Source organism: Palaemon carinicauda, unplaced genomic scaffold, assembly GCF_036898095.1.
Source record: "Palaemon carinicauda isolate YSFRI2023 unplaced genomic scaffold, ASM3689809v2 scaffold241, whole genome shotgun sequence".
Classification (NCBI taxonomy): domain Eukaryota; kingdom Metazoa; phylum Arthropoda; class Malacostraca; order Decapoda; family Palaemonidae; genus Palaemon; species Palaemon carinicauda.
Window position 1 is genome coordinate 123,355 of NW_027170042.1, and position 18,247 is coordinate 141,601.

The following is an 18,247-nucleotide window of genomic DNA, read 5'->3' on the forward strand; positions in this document are numbered from 1 at the left end:
TAGGTTAGAGGCTCTGGCTTCGAGAAACGCCCTAATTAGCCAGAGCTCGGTTCTTTTTTTTTCCACACAGAGAAGTAGAAGGAACGGTGGAAAAGTAGAGGAACTCCACCAAGGACTCACTTTTCCGTTGTGCTGTCATTTTTTATATATCTGTAACACCAGGACCAACCCCAATAAATATGGCTATGACTGTCTTAAAACCATCCTTTAAGTAGATCCCTATAGCTCAGAAAGCTAGGGTATCAACACCAACAATGCAGTCTATTAAAAGAGCAATGGATTCACTACAACTCTCACATCCCTGTTTTGTCCAGTGCATAAGGGGAAGGGGTAGAAGGGGAGCTATAACCCATTATGGTAGGCAAAGGGCATTACTACAGGGCAGAGGACTGGACAGTGGAGGTCCTCAGACACTGATACCACTTCCCGTTCTCTAACTCTCGTTCTCCTCTCACTCAGACTGTGGCAGCAAGATTGTCGTCATACCACCAGAATTCTCAGAAAGATGTAATTCTTCAAGGAAAAGCCCAAAAGATGATGGGAAAAGATGCACTACAAGTAGTCTAGGATGGGTCTCCAGGCTTATACTGTTGTCTATTCCTAATGGAAAAATCAACAAGAGGCTGGAGACCTGCAATTGACCCTTCCACCATGAACAAGTTTATGTAACAAAATGTATTCAAGATTGATATAGCAAGCACAGTAAGAATGGCCATTGAGATGCATGTTCCCAGATCCCTGTTCATCAATCTTCAAAGTAAAAGTTCTGTGCTGTGGACAGTTGACTGCCTCCTAAGTATTCATTCTAGTTTTCACAAGCATATCTACTTTGGAGCATGCCAATGGGATTCGGCCACTGAGATACCTGGACGATTGGCTAATCCTTACATTCTCATGGAGGCAACTCCTTCAACATCAGAACAAACTTCTCTCCTTCTGCCATGATCTAGGGATCATGGTAAATCTAGAAAAATTCAGCATCATACCCTAACAGAGGATGGAATATCAAAAGATGTTAGTGGACGAGTCTTTCCATCTTATAATTGGGTCCCAAGAGTCGCATGAGTAGCATGCCCTTTTCTACGCCATTAACATTTCCCAGCACGTCAGCAGTACTTACTGGATCATCTGTCATCATCAGAGAAACTCATCCCTTACTGCAGTTTACATCAGCAGTCACTTGAGTGATGTCTGAGGAAATGATGGTCAGCAATGAAACAAGAAGTGATGTCTGATCAAGATGGATGGCTGAGGGATATGAATCTCTCGAAAGGAGTGCCCTTCACCAGTGCTGCTTCTTTTTTCTATGTTTTAAAAGAAAGTTCAGGTGTCCATTTAAGGAGCCAGTTCATCGCAGGTCGCTAGTCACAAGAAGAAAAAAGCCTGCACATCAACCTTCTGGAACTGAAAGCAGCGTTCTTGACACTGCAGTCATTCTAATAAGATCTGATTGGTCACTCTGTTGATTGGATGAGCAACAACACCACCTGTAGTAGTATATGTCAACAAGAAAGGAAGTACAGTACTGTATGTTTCAAAGCACCTCATCAAGTTGGCGATGCTGGCTAATGAGTAGGCACTGAACAAAGCAGTCGAACTGTCGGGAATAGTCATTCCCAATAAAAGTAATTTATCGTCGACACCCTAAGTCGACAAGGACAAGTGGTCAGATTGGATTAGTCCTTTAATCCTCAAGGGGTGAGGAGCCTATTGACTTATTTTTGCATCCCAATGATCTGCCTCTTTGTGACGAGACTCCACAAGAAGCTCCAAAGTTCCTGATCACCAGTTCTGGATCAGGCAGTGTCATTAGAGGATGCATTTTAATATCCATGGGCTGGCCTGGACGTCTATGCTTTCCACCGAATTTACGGAAATACAGTGCAATTAATAAACTAACCGATTTCCTTAGAGTAACATGGCTTGATGAAATGCCATCAATGCTTTTTTATCAGATATTATTTCATAGTATTCTTCATGAATACATGTTTAGACATATATGTGGAAGATCTGCAGATACAGGATCCATTTAGTATGATTGATAAGTAGGATATTTTATGAGCAATTTTATTCTTGTGCCGTATCTAGAAGCCCCCCTGGGTAAGGATACGGCTTTTCACATAGGTTAGGTGGGTTTTTTAAGTTAGCTTCTCCCGCCAAAATCGTTTTTAGAACGACGGCCACAGTTCAGAATATTCCAGTTTTCTACGAACTCGATTTTAGAATGACGGCCACAGTCCACCCCACTTTATAATATTCCCATTTTCTATGAATGAAAACGGATCTGGCCGTCACCCTACACAGGCTCCCACCAAGCCATGTCAATTTTATCTTTTTTGGTTTCTTGGTTGGTTCTCTGGTTGTCCTCTTGATTCATGGATATTTTGTGTTTGAAATACTCTTCATACTGACCCCAGAGTTTCAAGACTTGGAAAACCCAATGTTAGTCTATATATTGAATTGGTTATTTGTGACTAAGGAATATTTTTTTTGGAAGTGTTATGGATGCCATTAGTTAGTAGTACAGTACCTTATGTGATTCAGTATTGTTAACCCATCCGGATGAATAATGATTAATAATGAAAAGAATCGGTAATACTGTACTGTAATTATCATTTATCCTGGATGTCAAATATTTAGTCCGGATAAATCTCCTTTCATATTTAATACCACAAATTTTTATTTGGTCATGTGGCTGATAAAGAAAAGCCTTTTCGCTCTAAATCCCATAAAATCAGCTGATGAAGAAAAATATTTTAATATTTAACCCTTTAAGAGGAAATTAGTCATCAAAAAGTTAGTTGTATAATTTAATAAAGACTTGTTTGTATATTCTTGGAATTAGTTTTATGCTATGCTAATTTATACGCCACATTAATACTGTACTATGCTATTGTTCATTTAAATTGTTTTTTATGTGCGATTTCTAATTTTTCTGTATATTCCAGGTTACTTGTTAAAAAATTGTGATCATGAAGGATATGATCTTCTCTTGAGAAGTAAACATAAAGGAACATACAAGTAATGTTCGCAAGAACAGTAATTTTTTATGATGGCTCATTAACGGTGAATTCGGTGTTCTGAAGAAAGAAGAGGTAAATATGGTTGATCAGTAAGTAGCTGATGTTTTTATCCTTTCAATAAAAATATACATTTAGCAATTAAATCCTTGATAACCCTTTTACCCCCAAAGGACGTACTGGTACGTTTCACAAAAGCCATCCCTTTACCCCCATGGACGTACCGGTACGTCCTCGCAATAAATGCTATAAGATTCTATTTTTTCATATTTTTAATAATTTTTTTGAGAAAATTCAGGCATTTTCCAAGAGAATGAGACCAACCTGACCTCTCTCTGACAAAAATTAAGGCTGTTAGAGCAATTTAAAAAAAATATACTGCGAAATGTGCTGGGAAAAAAATAACCCCCTGGGATTTAAGGGTTGGAAATTTCCAAATAGCCTGGGGGTAAAAGGGTTAAAATGTATTATGTTATATATCATGTGGAATTTGGAACCACTTTATTTTAATTCTCTTTGCTATAAATTTCATTGCAAGATAAGGTTTGTGTTCTACTTTACATTGTGGTGATTTTTAAAATATTTTATAGTATTTGATGACTAGCATAGTTGTATTCTAGATTTATACAGTACTGTATACTATGTGAATAAGTACAGATCAAGTGCTCTATTTACTGTAGTACAGCACAGCAATACAGTTTTGCTATAGGGATTAATTACAGTTTTTAGGTACAGTATAGGGAATTACTTTGAGGTATGGGTTGATGATATGCCTGATGTGTAAGGGATGAAGCATTTAGCTTTAAGAATTAGCAAAGGGCATATACAAGTTGTCATGGCCAACTTAGCCTTTGAGTAAAGGCTTTAAAGATGTGTAGCATTTGTCACTTTGAGTAAAGGCTCTAAAAAGGTGTAGCATTTGCTGATTCTTTACATTTTCCATCATCACCTCTGGTTTTTTACATGACACCAATTCTCTTTGCTCTTCCAAGTTTTCTGTAAGTTTAACTATGTTTTAAGAGGAGGAAGTAATTAATAATCCATTCTTCTTTTTTTAACCCAAGCCTGGAATTTGTATAAAGGTGAGAGTCATGTGGTAATTGATTTTTAGCTGAAAATAGTCATCTTTCGGTCTAAAAATTGACAGTTGTGACGTGAGTTTAGAAAGGAAGGTAAGATCGACTGGCTTTTTACCTCTTCCCTAGGGTGCAGCAGTTACTCCATTATTTGTTGGACCAGATGATAGATGCATTTGAGCCACATGATCAAGCAACGTTTCTTAGCAATAAGTTAGTTCAAAATTATCTCCCTTATCCTCCTGGATGAAGGGGAGGATAGACAAATGTATGCAGCCGCGTTCTCATATGACCGTACATTTAAGCAACATATCCTAACTTGATTAACATAGTTCATCTATGTTGTTTTAATATTATCCTTTCCTTAATATTTGTTCATGTTAACTTCATTAAAATGATTCATCTTTTCACATACACAGTACAGGATGGTACGTTCTGTGAAGATCTGGATGCAAAGGATGGTCAGAGTTATGAAAAATCTTTTGCAGCATGCATAAAGAACTAACAAAACAACAGTGCCAGAAATTAATACCTGTACACGTTTTAGTTCACGTTTTTGTTTTCCTCTGACATTCCCTTTTTCACATCTGTTTTCCTTTGTTTTGGTAAGAATTTCATCACGTCAAAGAGGCAAAGACAATCAAAACGTCTCGCTAACTTACAGAATATACTTGCCATTACTAAACAGCCTCTATGTCGTTTATAATGCTTCAATAACGCTAAAATCGCTGACTTCAATTATACAGGTATAGGTTCTTCCTTGATCTACCAGTCCATAGTAGGGACTTAGGCAAACATTTACCTCATTTTCATGTCCAAGTCATTATTCTTTCCTTAATATTTGTTCAGGTGAATGCTCGAGTGCTTGGACGAGGATTAAAACTGGTAGGCGAGAATGACCATGAATGGGAGGTAAATCAGTTGTTGTTTGCGGATGATACTGTACTGGTAGCAGACACAGAAGAGAAGCTTGACCGACTAGTGACAGAATTTGGAAGGGTGTGTGAGAGAAGGAAGTTGAGAGTTAATGTGGGTAAGAGTAAGGTTATGAGATGTACGAGAAGGGAAGGTGGTGCAAGGTTGAATGTCATGTTGAATGGAGAGTTACTTGAGGAGGTGGATCAGTTTAAGTACTTGGGGTCTTCCTTGATCTACCAGTCCATAGTAGGGACTTAGCCAAACATTTACCTCATTTTCATGTCCAAGTCATTATGAGGCTGATATGAATCATCACTTTTACTCCTATTCAGTACCAAAGTTCTTTGGCATTTCCCAGGAAGGTAAATCTGCCAGTTGGCTACACGACTTCCTCCCTCGTAAGGATAAGTCTCCTATTAAAGAATGAGGGCTTGTATTTGTGTAGGAACAAATCACAAATTTTTAGAATAAAAAGTATTTTTCCAAACTACAATACATAGACCCGAGTCCTCTTAAGTTACAGATCCTGGCTCAACCACACTACAATTCCTTGTCTTTAAAGTTCAAATAGCTAGCTACTCAATGTGTTTGGGGAGGGGCTTTCCTGCCACCAGCCAGTAACTACTGATTCCCTGTTATAAATTCTAATAGCCGAGTTCCATGGTGTGAGCTGGGTGGCTGGTCTACTCCCACTGCCTCCCTCCGCTAACTAGCAGAGGATAGTTACACCTCCAAAAAGCTTTAATGGCTAGTTTCAGCTATTGCCGAAGTAATACTCCTATGTAAAGAGCTCCAGATTTGTAGTTAGGAAAAATACAAATTAGTTTAATTTTTTTTTTTTTATGCAGAACTAGGAGAGTAAAATAACAACAGTCCGTCCGCGGCAGAGGTAGCCCTCCCGAGCACAGTTTTCTATATCGGCCCGATTTCTATACGACGTTTTAGAAAACTGGCTGCAGAGAGGGCTGCTCTGCCGCAGCGAAAAAATAAAAATAATCTAATTACGGTAATTATAAAATTTTTCTAAATTCTTTATTGATGTTTTCCATGTCTTCTTTATCTGACAATTTGATTAAACTTTACCTTGAATTGTGCCATCACAATTTAGATATACTGTACAGTATTTCAATTAAGAAAATAAAAATTATTTTTTCATGAAAGTCTTTAAAAAAAATCACTGCTTGTTTATTTCAAGTCAAAATTCCTCTAAAAATTTCAGTCAAAAATTCTCTAAAAATTTTAGTCAAAAATCCTCTATAAAAATTTCAGTCAAAAATCCTCTTAAAAATTTCAGTAAAAAATCCTCTAAAAATTTCTGTCAAAATTCTTCTTAAAAATTTCAGTCAAAAATTCTAATAAAAAAACTATCAAAATCTCTCATTAAAAAATTCAGTCAAAAATCCTCAGAAAAAAATTACTTTGCAATTTTATTTCAAATCTAAATTCCTCATTATAGTCATAGCTGACATTTGAGTACTACAAGCCTTATTTTACATAATAATTCAGAAACATTGACACTTATACATAATCATAATATTCTTCTAAGAGAAGTCAAGGATCCTAAATCAAGCTTTGCAGTCTGCGTTCAGGTCGACGCTACCGGCCGTGTCACGCAATAGGACGTAACCCCAAAACTAAAACGTGTATGGGGGAATTTGAGAGCTTCCCCAATGGCTGGCCGTTCCGGTGCTGTTGCTGCCCGTCGTCCGGAAACGGCAGATTTCGACTGATAGGGTGGGACAGTATGGCATCTTAGGTCAGCTTAATAATAATAGTATAGGTTGTACGCGATTATGGTACATTTAGTTATGACCCAAACGGCTGGCGTGCATAGCTCATTTCGCTACCTCATTGCAAGAGGGTCGTAACTCCAAATTTGCTAGTTTTGAGTTATATGGTGTACAAGATTGCCGAATTGATTCTGCATCGTTTGGTAAAAGAGTCGTGAATCTAGGTGAATTAGCGGCCGAGAGATGGCACTAAGAAGATTTGTGAAACATGAGCAAATTCATAGGACTTAGCAACTTTCAAATGCGTCTCCTGAAAAATCAGGAATTTGGAGTTACGACCCTCTTGCAATGAGGTAGCGATTTGTGTACTGCTTGCCAGAATAAAGGATCAATGAGGTAATGTTTATTTGGAGCGAAGCGAGCCACGGCGGAGTGAAATCCATTTCAGGTATGTCATATAAACTATAGGTAATTTAATACAGTACTTTGATAGCTACCCAAGCTGTTGGCCTACACAGCACATCTATGTTCCGCTTGCCAGAATACAGGAGCAGTGAGATGATGTTTATTGCAAGTAAAATTAGCCATGGCGAAGAAAAATCCATTTGAGTGGTGGCAAATTGCACATCATTCTCTTAAGCCAGTTTTCTAAATCGTCGTATAGAAATCGGGCCGATATAGAAAACTTTGCTGGAGAGAGGCACCTCTGCCGCAGTCACTCTGTTGGTGTTGCTTCGTCCTGTTAGTTGTACATGAAAAAAACATTTTTTTCTGTTATTCTTCTTGGATTTATGTCTTATTCTGCTGTTATCTTCCGCACATACCTAGTTTTCCTTTGCCACCACCCATTATCCCGATTCCCACCTGGGGACCCCCATTACTGTTGGGGTATGTACGGCGGTGGTAATCGGAAAACAATGGCTTTATGGAAGGTAACAACATAACAAAACAAAACAAGAATACCAAAGAAAAAAAATAGTTTTTCATGTTTATTACCAATAAACATTATTGCGTTGCTCATTTATTCTGGCAAGTGTTACATGGCTGTGCTGTGCACACCATCTGCGTGGGTTACTATCAATGTACTGTATTATGACTACCTATGATTTATATTACACATGCCAAATGTTTTTGCTCTGCCGTGGCGCGATTCACTCATTAACAGAATCTCATCACTCCTCTGTTTAACCCTTTTACCCCCAGGCTATTTGGAACTTTCCAACCCTTAACCCCCAGGCGTTTTTATTTTTTTTTATTTTCAAGCACATTTTGCAATATTTATTTTTTAAATTGCTCTAACAGCCTTAATTTTCATCATAGAGAGGTCAGGTTGGTCTCATTCTTTTGGAAAATGCCTGAAGTTTCGCATAAAGTTATCAAAAATATGCAAAAAAAATGTAAATAGCAGTTTTTTGCAAGGACGTACCACTACGTCCATGGGGGTAAAGGGATGAGTTTTGTGAAACGTACCAGTACGTCCTTTGGGGGTAAAAGGGTTAAGCAAGAGGTACATGCATGGGCTGCACACGCCGGCCGTGTAATCATTATCTAACGTATCATAATTCCATAACTCCTGTATTATTATTATCAAGCTGATCGAGGATGCCTTATTGTCCTGCCCTATCAGTCGGAGTCTTGTGTTTCCGTTTGACGGTCAGTAACGGCTCCGGAACGGCCAGCCGTTGGGGAAGGCCCAAATTGCGCCATGCGTCTTATAGTTTCGGGTTTGCGGACTTTTGCGTGACAGTGCTGGTAGTGTCAGTCTGAACGTATACCTCCAGGCTTAACACATTTAGGACACTTGACTTCTCTTGGAAGAACACTGTGGTCATGTAAAAATGTCAATGTTTCTGAATTATTATGTGAAATAAGGCTTGTAGTACTCAAATGTCAGCCATGACTGTAATGAGGATTTTTTTTATTTGAAATGAGGTGGCAAAGTGATTTTTCTATGAGGATTTTTTAGTGATTTTTTTAAGTCAGTTTAAACCCCTCATAAATGTCGGCCATGACTGAAATGAGTTTATTTGAAATGAACTGAAGTGCATTTTTAATGATGGAAATGAAAACGCTATAAAACAGGTGATTCAATTATATCTGAATTTTGAATGACCAATTCGAGGTGAGGCTTAGTCAAATCTTGATACTGAAAAACATCAAACAACTTAGAAAAATGACATACTGTATTTACTGTAATTTCATTATTTTATCTCTGTTATTATGCATTTGCACATTATAAGGATGAGTCTCTTATTATAATGTTGAAGGGTTGTGTTATTTATAGGAACAAATCTTTTAATTTGCACTTTTCACCTTAACCACGCTATAAGGCTTCCTGCAGCCAGGTCTGTTTTCCTCATTGAAAGTTTAATGGCCATTCTAGCTTAGCTTAAATCATACTCATATTAGGTTAGGAAAAATACAAATGATTAAAAGATTTTTTATTTTTTATCTCCATTGGTTATTAAATTTTTTATAAATGTAGTATCCTCTTGATTTCGTATGAAAATACTGTACCTTCTGTTAAACGATTGGTATCTACCCTGAATATTAATAGAATAAGAGATTAATTTTTATTTATTATAGGTATGCATTGCCAGTTCAAAACTAATCGATATTTTTCTTCCGTAGATTGGCGAAGGGCGTCGAGAACGCCTGAATCAGCATTTCTTGTTGACCGTATATAACTAAGTCAATGTTTGTTTGTTCCAACACCACAACAAATACAAATATAGGGAGAACATGTCTTCAGAACTGGAAGAGCCATTAATTGATGACAGGCGGTGAACGCAGGCGAGTAGCGTCAACTGTCGAGAGCTTTTCACTTTTGTCTTCGACTTCACTGAGTACAGACGCACTATTGCATGATTTAAAGGTCGCTCATGAATGGCAGAGGCAAGGGACAGTGACATTGCCCTAGCAATCAGGACAATGCCCTAGAGACTGACCATATATTATATGATCAGCGCCCAAGCCTCCTCTCCACCCAAGCTAGGACCAGGGAGGGCCAGACAGTGGCTGCTGATGACTCAGCAGATAGACCTATAGGCTCCCCCAAACCCCCCAACCTTAGCTCACAAGGATGGTAAGGTTGCAGACCCTAATGGCACTAACGAGTCTGAGCGGGACTCGAACCCACGACTGGCAAACACCAGGCAGAGACGTTACCAATCAGGCCACAGCAATCGTCCCTTTGTGCCAATTGTAGGTTTGTAGATGTTTATATTGACCAGTCTTTTGAGTGTCTTATTTGTATAATAGTGGGTAGGTAGGTTGGTTGACCAAGGCACCAGCCACCTGCTGAGGTACTACTGCTAAAGAGTTATCGATAGGTTGGTTGACCAAGGCACCAGCCACCTGCTGAGGTACTACTGCTAAAGAGTTATCGAGTCCTTTGACTGGCCAGATAGTACAGTAATAACATTGGAACCCCATCTGATTATGGCTCATTTTCCTTTGCCTTCACATACTGTACACTAACAGTCTGGCCTATTCTTTACACATTATCCTGTTTCCTTTACCACCTGACAACACTAAGGTAACTGAAAAATTCTTCACTCAAGTGGTTAACTACTCCACTGTAATTGTTCAGTGGCTAGTTCCCATATAGTAAGCGTAAAAGAGACGCTTTAGCTACGGTAAGCAGCTTTTCTAGGACACTCCAAAATCGAACCGTTGTTCTTTAGTCTGGGTAGTGCCACAGCCTCTGTACCATGGTCTTGCTCTGTCTTGGATTAGAGTTCTCTTGCTTGAGGGTACATTCACGCACACTGTTCTATCTGTTTCTTTATTTCCTTTCCTCACTGGGCTTTTTTTTCCCCTTTTGGAGCCTGTTGGCTTATAGGATCCTGTTTTCCCAACTTGAGTTGTAGGTTATGTAGTAATAATGATAATTGTTAAAAAGTTTTCCTTGATATAGGGACAATATACTGAATATCTATTTTATTAAACATTATCATTGTTGAATTACTTAGCAGGTATAACAATAATTTAACCAGTAGTTTGTTCTCACCTGTAAATTGCACCAAGATTCTCAAAGAAAAAAGGGTATAATTTTTTACTTCAATTGTTCTTTTAAAGCAATGGATTGTATAAATCTTACTTCAATTACTCTTTACCATCAACTAATATTTAATTTCAATTATAATAGTAGTTCCTGTGCATATACAGTACAAGCCTTTAGCCCTTTAAAATAGGGAAAGTTCTAAGGATGCGGGCACACCGAGAAGCCCCCACCTGTCTGCCAGTTGGAAGCCTTTCACTTTTGGGTTTGGCCGCAATGAGTATTGACTTACTGTTGCTCCATGAACAAGGGCTTTTATCTTTTTCATTTTCTTTTTGACAGAAAGTAAATGCTGGCTGTTGGTGTCTGTGATGAATGGAAAGGGTGGATGCTACAACCAGTTTATGGCAAAACTGGCTGTTGATACGCACACTGTGGCTGTAGGCATATGTTTTAAAGGGGAAAATGAGAGCCAAGTCTTACGCGGTGTCTGTTTTGGTAACGCCCAAGAACATAATGATGAAGTCTTTTACTTCTTTCTTTCCCTCATCGAGTTTGACTGCTTTTGTATATGCCCCTGGTTCTGTCCATGGGAGTATCCTGCGATCTTCACTGGCGTGTTTTTAGGGTTCCCCCATTGGTTGCCGTACCCTATAGAAGGGTAAGAAACACGTATGTTGCTGTGCATATGGCTAACAATGAGGCTTGGACCTCCTAGGGTGTGGCAGGTAGTTTAAGGGAGCTGGTAGGTCACCCACTGTGTTCCCAGTACCAGTGTCTCCTGTGATAGAGGGCGTAGGTGAGGTGACCCCAGTGATTATTCTCCATTATCTGTTCTGTGAGGGTTCTGCGTTGCTTAACCCTTTCGTCCCCAAAGAACGTACCGGTACTTCTTGCAAAACACTGTTATTTACATGTTTTTGATAACATTATGATTAACTTCAGGCATTTTCAAAAAGAATGAGACCAACCTTACCTCTCTATGACAAAAATGAAGGCTGTTAGAGCAATTTAAAAAAAATATATAGCAAAATGTGCTTGAAATTTAACCTTACCTTGGGGTTAAAAGGGTTAAGCACTGGTAGAGCCAAGAAGGAGCTGTCAAGAAACACAATCTCTTATGGCTTCTTAATATTATCTGTAAAGCATACACCTTGATCTCTGAGTGTTGAGGTACGAGCTAAGACCAGGACTCCTGATGTCATGGGCATGGGCCCCAACTTGCCTTTAAAGAGGAATCTCCCAGTGTTGAAAACTGGGGTATGCGAATGCTAAACAACCTTCACGATCTTCTACCAACAGTTGTATACCCACAAATACGTCACTTTTGTGCTTGGCTGCTCATGTAGTTGCATAGCCAGCCCATCTCCCAAACAGGACTGGAAGCATATTATCTGTGGTAATGCATGGATGGAAGTCTGGAATGAAAGGTAAAATGAATGGCTCTTCTCCATGCTTTCTTTCCCTTCTCTTGGGGGACAAAGTGATCAAATTATCACTTGATGAAGCTAACTTGATGCCTGTAAGTTTACACTTTTGAGCACCATTTTTTAGATTCAAGAGATCCTCCTTAGGCAAGGGGGAAGATAATGGAATATACACCAACCCAATTATCATACAGCAAGTATACTGTATTTTTCTGGACCCCATTCTTCTTAGGGGAAAGGTATCCCTCCTTTGACTGCCTACCAATCTTGTACGGTATATTCATCCATATGATGCAGACTGACATTTCCAGGGAAGATAAAGGAACAACCAGTTTGGTCTTATCCTGAATTTCAACCAACCAATCCCTCAGGTTTATATAGCTAGGAAAAATACATATTACTTTTAAAAACTTTATATAAATTTCTTTTTTACTCTTATTTCAATAGGATCTAATATTCTCTGCAGTGGATAACAGGTGGACATTTAGTTGTGATTTGAAATAAATTTTTGGAGATACCAGAGTACACCATTTATTTTTACTAATTTACTTTTTTATACCTTTAAAGTACCGATTATTTTTTTAAAGAAAATAAGGGACTATGCCGTTTATTTTTTCTAATTTTCTTTTTTATGCCTTTAAAGTAATGATTATTTTTTTAAGAATATAAGGGACTGTGGAGACCTTAGATTACTTTTTCTTAGCTTTGCATAATGGAAGAAATCTGTTTATGATTTTGATTTACTTTAGAAAATAGGCTTTGTAACTGGTTCTGTACATGTTAAATGAATTTTGACTTGAATGATGTATGCTAATCTGTTAAATTTTCCCCTACAGAGGTTTACCATGCTGAGGCGTTGAAAAAAATGAGCTTTATTCAACGTAGATGATAAACAGAGGATAAAAAGAAAGAACTGCTTCTATGGGGTCACAAATCCCTAACAATGATTCCTTACAAAAGCAGCAAATTGGTGAGTACCGTAGTTAACATGATAAACTTCACAGCCATTTATTTAATCTTTTTTTTATTCTTTTCTTTTATTCTTTTCTTTTACACACTACTACGAAGAAATTTAATTCTTCGCTATCATCCCATTGTCCTCTGATGGTTTGAATGTCAAGTGATTCGTCAGTAGTCAAAAAGCCTACGACTGTCATCCTCAATGACACTCATCCGTATTACTCTGATTATTGTTCTCCCTTTACAGTTTTCTCTCTTACTTGGATTTTATGGCTCGTTCTTAGTCTTTACTGAATCAGGTTATTTTTGTCATACTTGAAATAGATAAAATCAAAAGTTTATTTAGTCGTTTACTCTTTTTGCCATGGAAAACTTTTCACTTTTTAGATGTCGACTATGTTGGACCCACATTGTTTGATTTTATCTGGTTTTAATTGCAAGTCTTAAATTGGTTTCTGATTTTATTGTGATTTTAATTGTTTCTTTTAAACTGGTTTCTGATTTTATAGTCTAAAACAAATTGGTTGTTTTATTCTGATGTCTGATTTTATCTGGTTGGTTTCTGTTGTTTTAAAATAATTTCCGATATAGTCAAGAAATAGGTTTCCTGTATAAATTGGTTCCTGATTCTGTTGTTTCTGCTGTTTTAATTTTAAATCTGTTTCTGTTCTGATGTTTCTGCTGTTTTTACTTGGTTTCGGATTTTAAAACACTGAATTGGTTTCCAATTTTATATTTTTTTCTGACCTTGTTGTAGAAATAAACCTGTTTTGTTTTGTTTTCCTAACCTTGAACTATCTTATAGTTTTCAGTATAAAACTATTTCTAGTTTGTTTTACTTTGAAAATTATTTTGGCTCTTTTAAGTTTTATAGGATTTTAATTGTTTCATGTTTACAATTTTGTTTTATCCAGCTATTTTTTGGCAACTTGAAATCCAAGTTTGTAACCTAATTTACTAATGGTTCTATTCTCGCCTTTTGATTCTATCATTTTGGTGTTTTGCTTTTATTTGAACAATAATTTTAACATATATAGTCTTTTACTAGAAATTATTCCTAAATTATTATTTACAGAAAAAAAATATTTTTAATTTTAACATGTAAAACAAACTAGAAATTATTCTTAAATTATTATTTGCAGATAAATTATTTTCATTTATGATATTAAAATAATGTCATTTTAACATGTATAGTTTTTTCACTAGAAATTATTCCTAAATTATTATTTACAGAAAAATTATTTTCATGTTTGATATCAAAATTTTAGTAACAAATATTCCTAAATTTAACTTATTATTCACAAGAAACTTTCATAGATTTGTTCAGTCCTTTTTTACTTCTGATTACAAAAATGTTCAGTCATTTTTTACTTCTGATTACAAAAATATCTTCAGCTGCTTCAAAGATATGACTTTTTACAATAACCTCTGCTTTTTAGGACAAATTGTTATTTAACTTTGATGAAAGATTTTCATGTATTGTTAAAGTGATTATTGAAATTTCAAGTGGAAGTGTTAGTTAAACTACAGAGGCAATGGTTTATAAAATGTGTTAAATAAATTACCATTATCACTTCCAGTAAATTACCATTACAAAGATATGTCATGATGTTACATTTGATTGTATATACTAACACCGAATACTGAAGCTTTAGTTAATTATTTTTTGGCCTTTCTTCAATTTACAATGTCTCTTCCAGATCCCCTGTTCCTGCTGCCGAACCTCTTGGTTTTACCACCGTTCCTGCTGATGAACCTCTTGGTTTTATCAAAGTGTCCTGCTGCCGAACCTCTTGGTTTTACCACCGTTCCTGCTAATGAACCTCTTGGTTTTACCACCGTTCCTGCTAATGAACCTCTTGGTTTTACCACCGTTCCTGCTAATGAACCTCTTGGTTTTACCAGTGTCCTGCAGTGGAATTAACACCAGTTATATATTAGTAGACACATACATCTAGTTAATCAAGATTTTAAATGTAAGTTAATAAAGAAAATTAAATTTTTCTGTATTTTTCTTACCCATAAAAACCCAGAGTTCTTTATATTGATTCTTTAGTCTTTAAACTAAAATGGTATTTTTTTTATTCAATATAAAGTACTGATAATTCCTTTCAAGAATCCCTCCACTAATTGGAAAACTACACAAATCAGTTTTAAATGAATGAAAGGGGTAAGCATCCATGTGTGTGTGTGAAGGGAAAACAGAAGAGATGCTTCTCTCTGTTTATCATATCAACCCAGTCCCAGTACACCAACACAAAGATTTAACAGCAGAAGTGAACAAGGCACTTGAACTTGTTCTTGAAAGTCGTTCAGTCCAGTGGTGACGCTCCAACTGGGAAGATATCTCACACTCCATTGATAGTACAAACAGGTGATAAGTTCCCAAGGAAAGGAGAGTCCCTAGTGCCTTTCCAGGAACAGAAAGACACAAAGAAATCATCCTTCTGCTTCACACACTGCAGCAGTAAAACTTCAAGGATTGCCAACCTCCTTAGGATTACGTTGCTGACGTCACACTGCCACATGATGATTATTACTAGCTAAGCTATAACCCTAGTTGGAAAAGAAAAATGTTATAAGCCTAAGGGCTCCAACAGGGAAAATTACCCCCAGCAAGTAAAGAAATTAAGTTAATAAACAATATGAAAAGTAATGAACAATTAAAATATTTTGAAAATGGTAACAACACCAAAACAGATATTACATATATAAACTATAAAAAGACTTATGTCTGCCTGTTCAACATGAGCGAGGAAATACAGAAAATATGAATGCTTTATACAGGTGAAAAAATTTAGTTATTAGAAGGTTGCACAGGAAATTATCACACATCCTACACTTATCAATAAACCACTGAACATTAATCCTTCCTTCTAAATACTATGTCCTTAACAGATAAGCTTTAATAGGCATTTCCAGCTTCACAAACTAGGAATTAATATAAAATTTGATTAATAGCATTACTAGGAATTACCTAAACAAAATAGACTTAAGATTAGTAGCATGATGTTTGCAAAAGATTAGAGACTTGTAATTCAAAGAGACTACTAATTCATCTTTATTTGGAGCAATTACAGTGTATTATCAAAACAGGGAATGAACTCTACTTAAAGCAGACCCAAATAAATTTGTGATGTGTGAACCAAATAGCGAGAGGATTTCATATAGAGAAATGCTATACTGTACCGAAGATTTATCAATGATTGTAATATCTGAAGTGATTTGTATTTTCCCTAAATATACAAAACCAAGTCCTTTAATAAGCGTATACTTTCAGCAAAGCTTGATCGTGGTTGTTAAAATCTATAACGAGGTGTTACTGGCTGGTGACAATGAAGCCCTGACTCCTAATTAGCCACTAGATTACAACCATGGCCTAGTATGCAGTCAAGGGAAGAACCTATATCTGTGAGGGGGATATGCTGTCTACATGTAGGGTCATACGAGAACATGGGTGCATACACATCTATTCACCCCCTCATTAGGAAAGATGGGAGAGGAGCTTCTAAACAAACTTACTACTTAGAAAAGATGTTTGATCATGTGGACCTCAACCTACATTCATTGTCTGGTCCAGCATATAACATAGTGATTACTGCATCCCAAGGAAGGGGGAGATAAAAAAAGTTAATAAGGCCACTTGACATTACCCCTCATTCTGGAGTAACATCACGACTTATGCAAGGTGAGATGCCTCTTGTCCCGTGGGCAAGCTTGATTTACTGACCTGACCTGCTGAGCCCCTATTATTATTACCTTTATCATTACTAGCCCAGCTATAACACTCGTCTGAAATGCAGAATGTGCACTCTCACAAGAAGGTGAACGAAGAGGTGAGGGTACTCTTCTGCAGGAGGGCCCTGCTGTAGAAGGGCACCTGTCCAGTAGGAGAATAAACTAGGCTACGAGTAAACATGCCAGAGCTCTCTCCTGTAGGAGTAGGAGAACACACAGGAGAGAACTCATGGGTGCTTGAGCAAGCCAAGGTAGAGGCACACGCCTAGTAGTGCTCTAATGGGCATGCAAACAACTAAGGGTGAAGGAGTGTGAGCGAAAACAAAGCAGGCGCAGGAGCATGAGCACAAACACAAGTAATGCAAGATTACACATGCGTAAATTAGCATGTTAGTTGGTGCACATGAGCATGTAAGGAAGTGCTTGTCATAAGTAAAAGGAGCACTCTCAAGTGTCCTCGGCATTGTCTCGTCTTATTTTTCGTCTTTGGTGAAGCAAGTCCATTTGGCAGTACTGTCTCTCCCATGAGGAGAGATACGGTAACCTACGCAACTCCTATCGATCAGTCTTCTAGGCCTTGGTCCAAAAAGAAGGGTGGAACACTTCCATTATGACTGGAAGTGAGTGAAGAGAAGAAGTTGTCTGGCATCTGGCTGATGCCAAAGACACACTGAGGAAAGAGATCCTCGGTACTCTATGAAGAGGCAGCACTATCAGGAGATAAGTCTCTAAATTCTAGAACCACCTGTATACAAGAAAATTCTGACAATAAGGGCAGTGACCCTCCCCTTCAACTCGGCAGCAGTAGCTACTCCTATCATGCATAAGGAAATAAACAGTAACAGTAATGCTGTCAAACAGGAACAAGAAACCATATAAGCAAGATACACAGACAACTGTCAGTTAGCTACAAATGTCTGGAAAACAGAAAAACCTTTCATCTTCATTAATATCCTTTGCACAGAACAAACTTCCAACAATTATCTAAAGGAATAAGATTAAAAATGCCAGTCGACAGTGCTGGGAGTATAGTACGTCTAATTTCCGGCGGCTGAAAAAGTGGCCATTCAGTATTACACCAGGGGAGTGAGGCTTCCTTGCCACCTACCAGTAACTACTGACACCACCTTATAAATTTTAACATCTGGGTTCTAGCAATGCTGAATACATAATCCTATTAATAAAAAAATTATCCATTCTTGCATATAATAGACAGTCTGGGAAGTTTGTAGACAATCTTTGTTTTTATCTAACTTGTTAAAGGATGAAGATTTGTATACAGTCCATGTAAAAACAAATATTGTGTTGCAATGTATTGTGGGAGTCATTTGGCAATGCAATTAAATTTTATATTGGAGTGCCAAGGTTGCTAGGT

At 37.3% G+C, this 18,247-nt stretch overlaps 2 long non-coding RNA genes across 8 annotated transcripts in view; one reads left to right on the forward strand and one right to left on the reverse strand.

Annotated features, from left to right (window-relative positions):
• Positions 1-15,137, forward strand: part of LOC137636155 (uncharacterized) — a 48,743-nt gene extending 33,606 nt beyond the window's left edge. Inside the window, exons 3-6 of one of the 3 annotated variants that reach the window (XR_011042968.1) lie at positions 2,949-3,112; positions 9,376-9,537; positions 13,011-13,144; positions 14,835-15,137. This is a non-coding gene — a long non-coding RNA (uncharacterized lncRNA). The remainder of the gene's footprint in view (positions 1-2,948; positions 3,113-9,375; positions 9,538-13,010; positions 13,145-14,834) is intronic. The other 2 variants (XR_011042967.1, XR_011042969.1) reach the window with 2 other exon arrangements.
• LOC137636154 (uncharacterized) overlaps positions 14,910-18,247 on the reverse strand; it is a 56,072-nt gene continuing 52,734 nt past the window's right edge. For all 5 annotated transcript variants that reach the window (XR_011042964.1, XR_011042962.1, XR_011042963.1 and 2 more), the window contains one exon: positions 14,910-15,043. This is a non-coding gene — a long non-coding RNA (uncharacterized lncRNA). The remainder of the gene's footprint in view (positions 15,044-18,247) is intronic.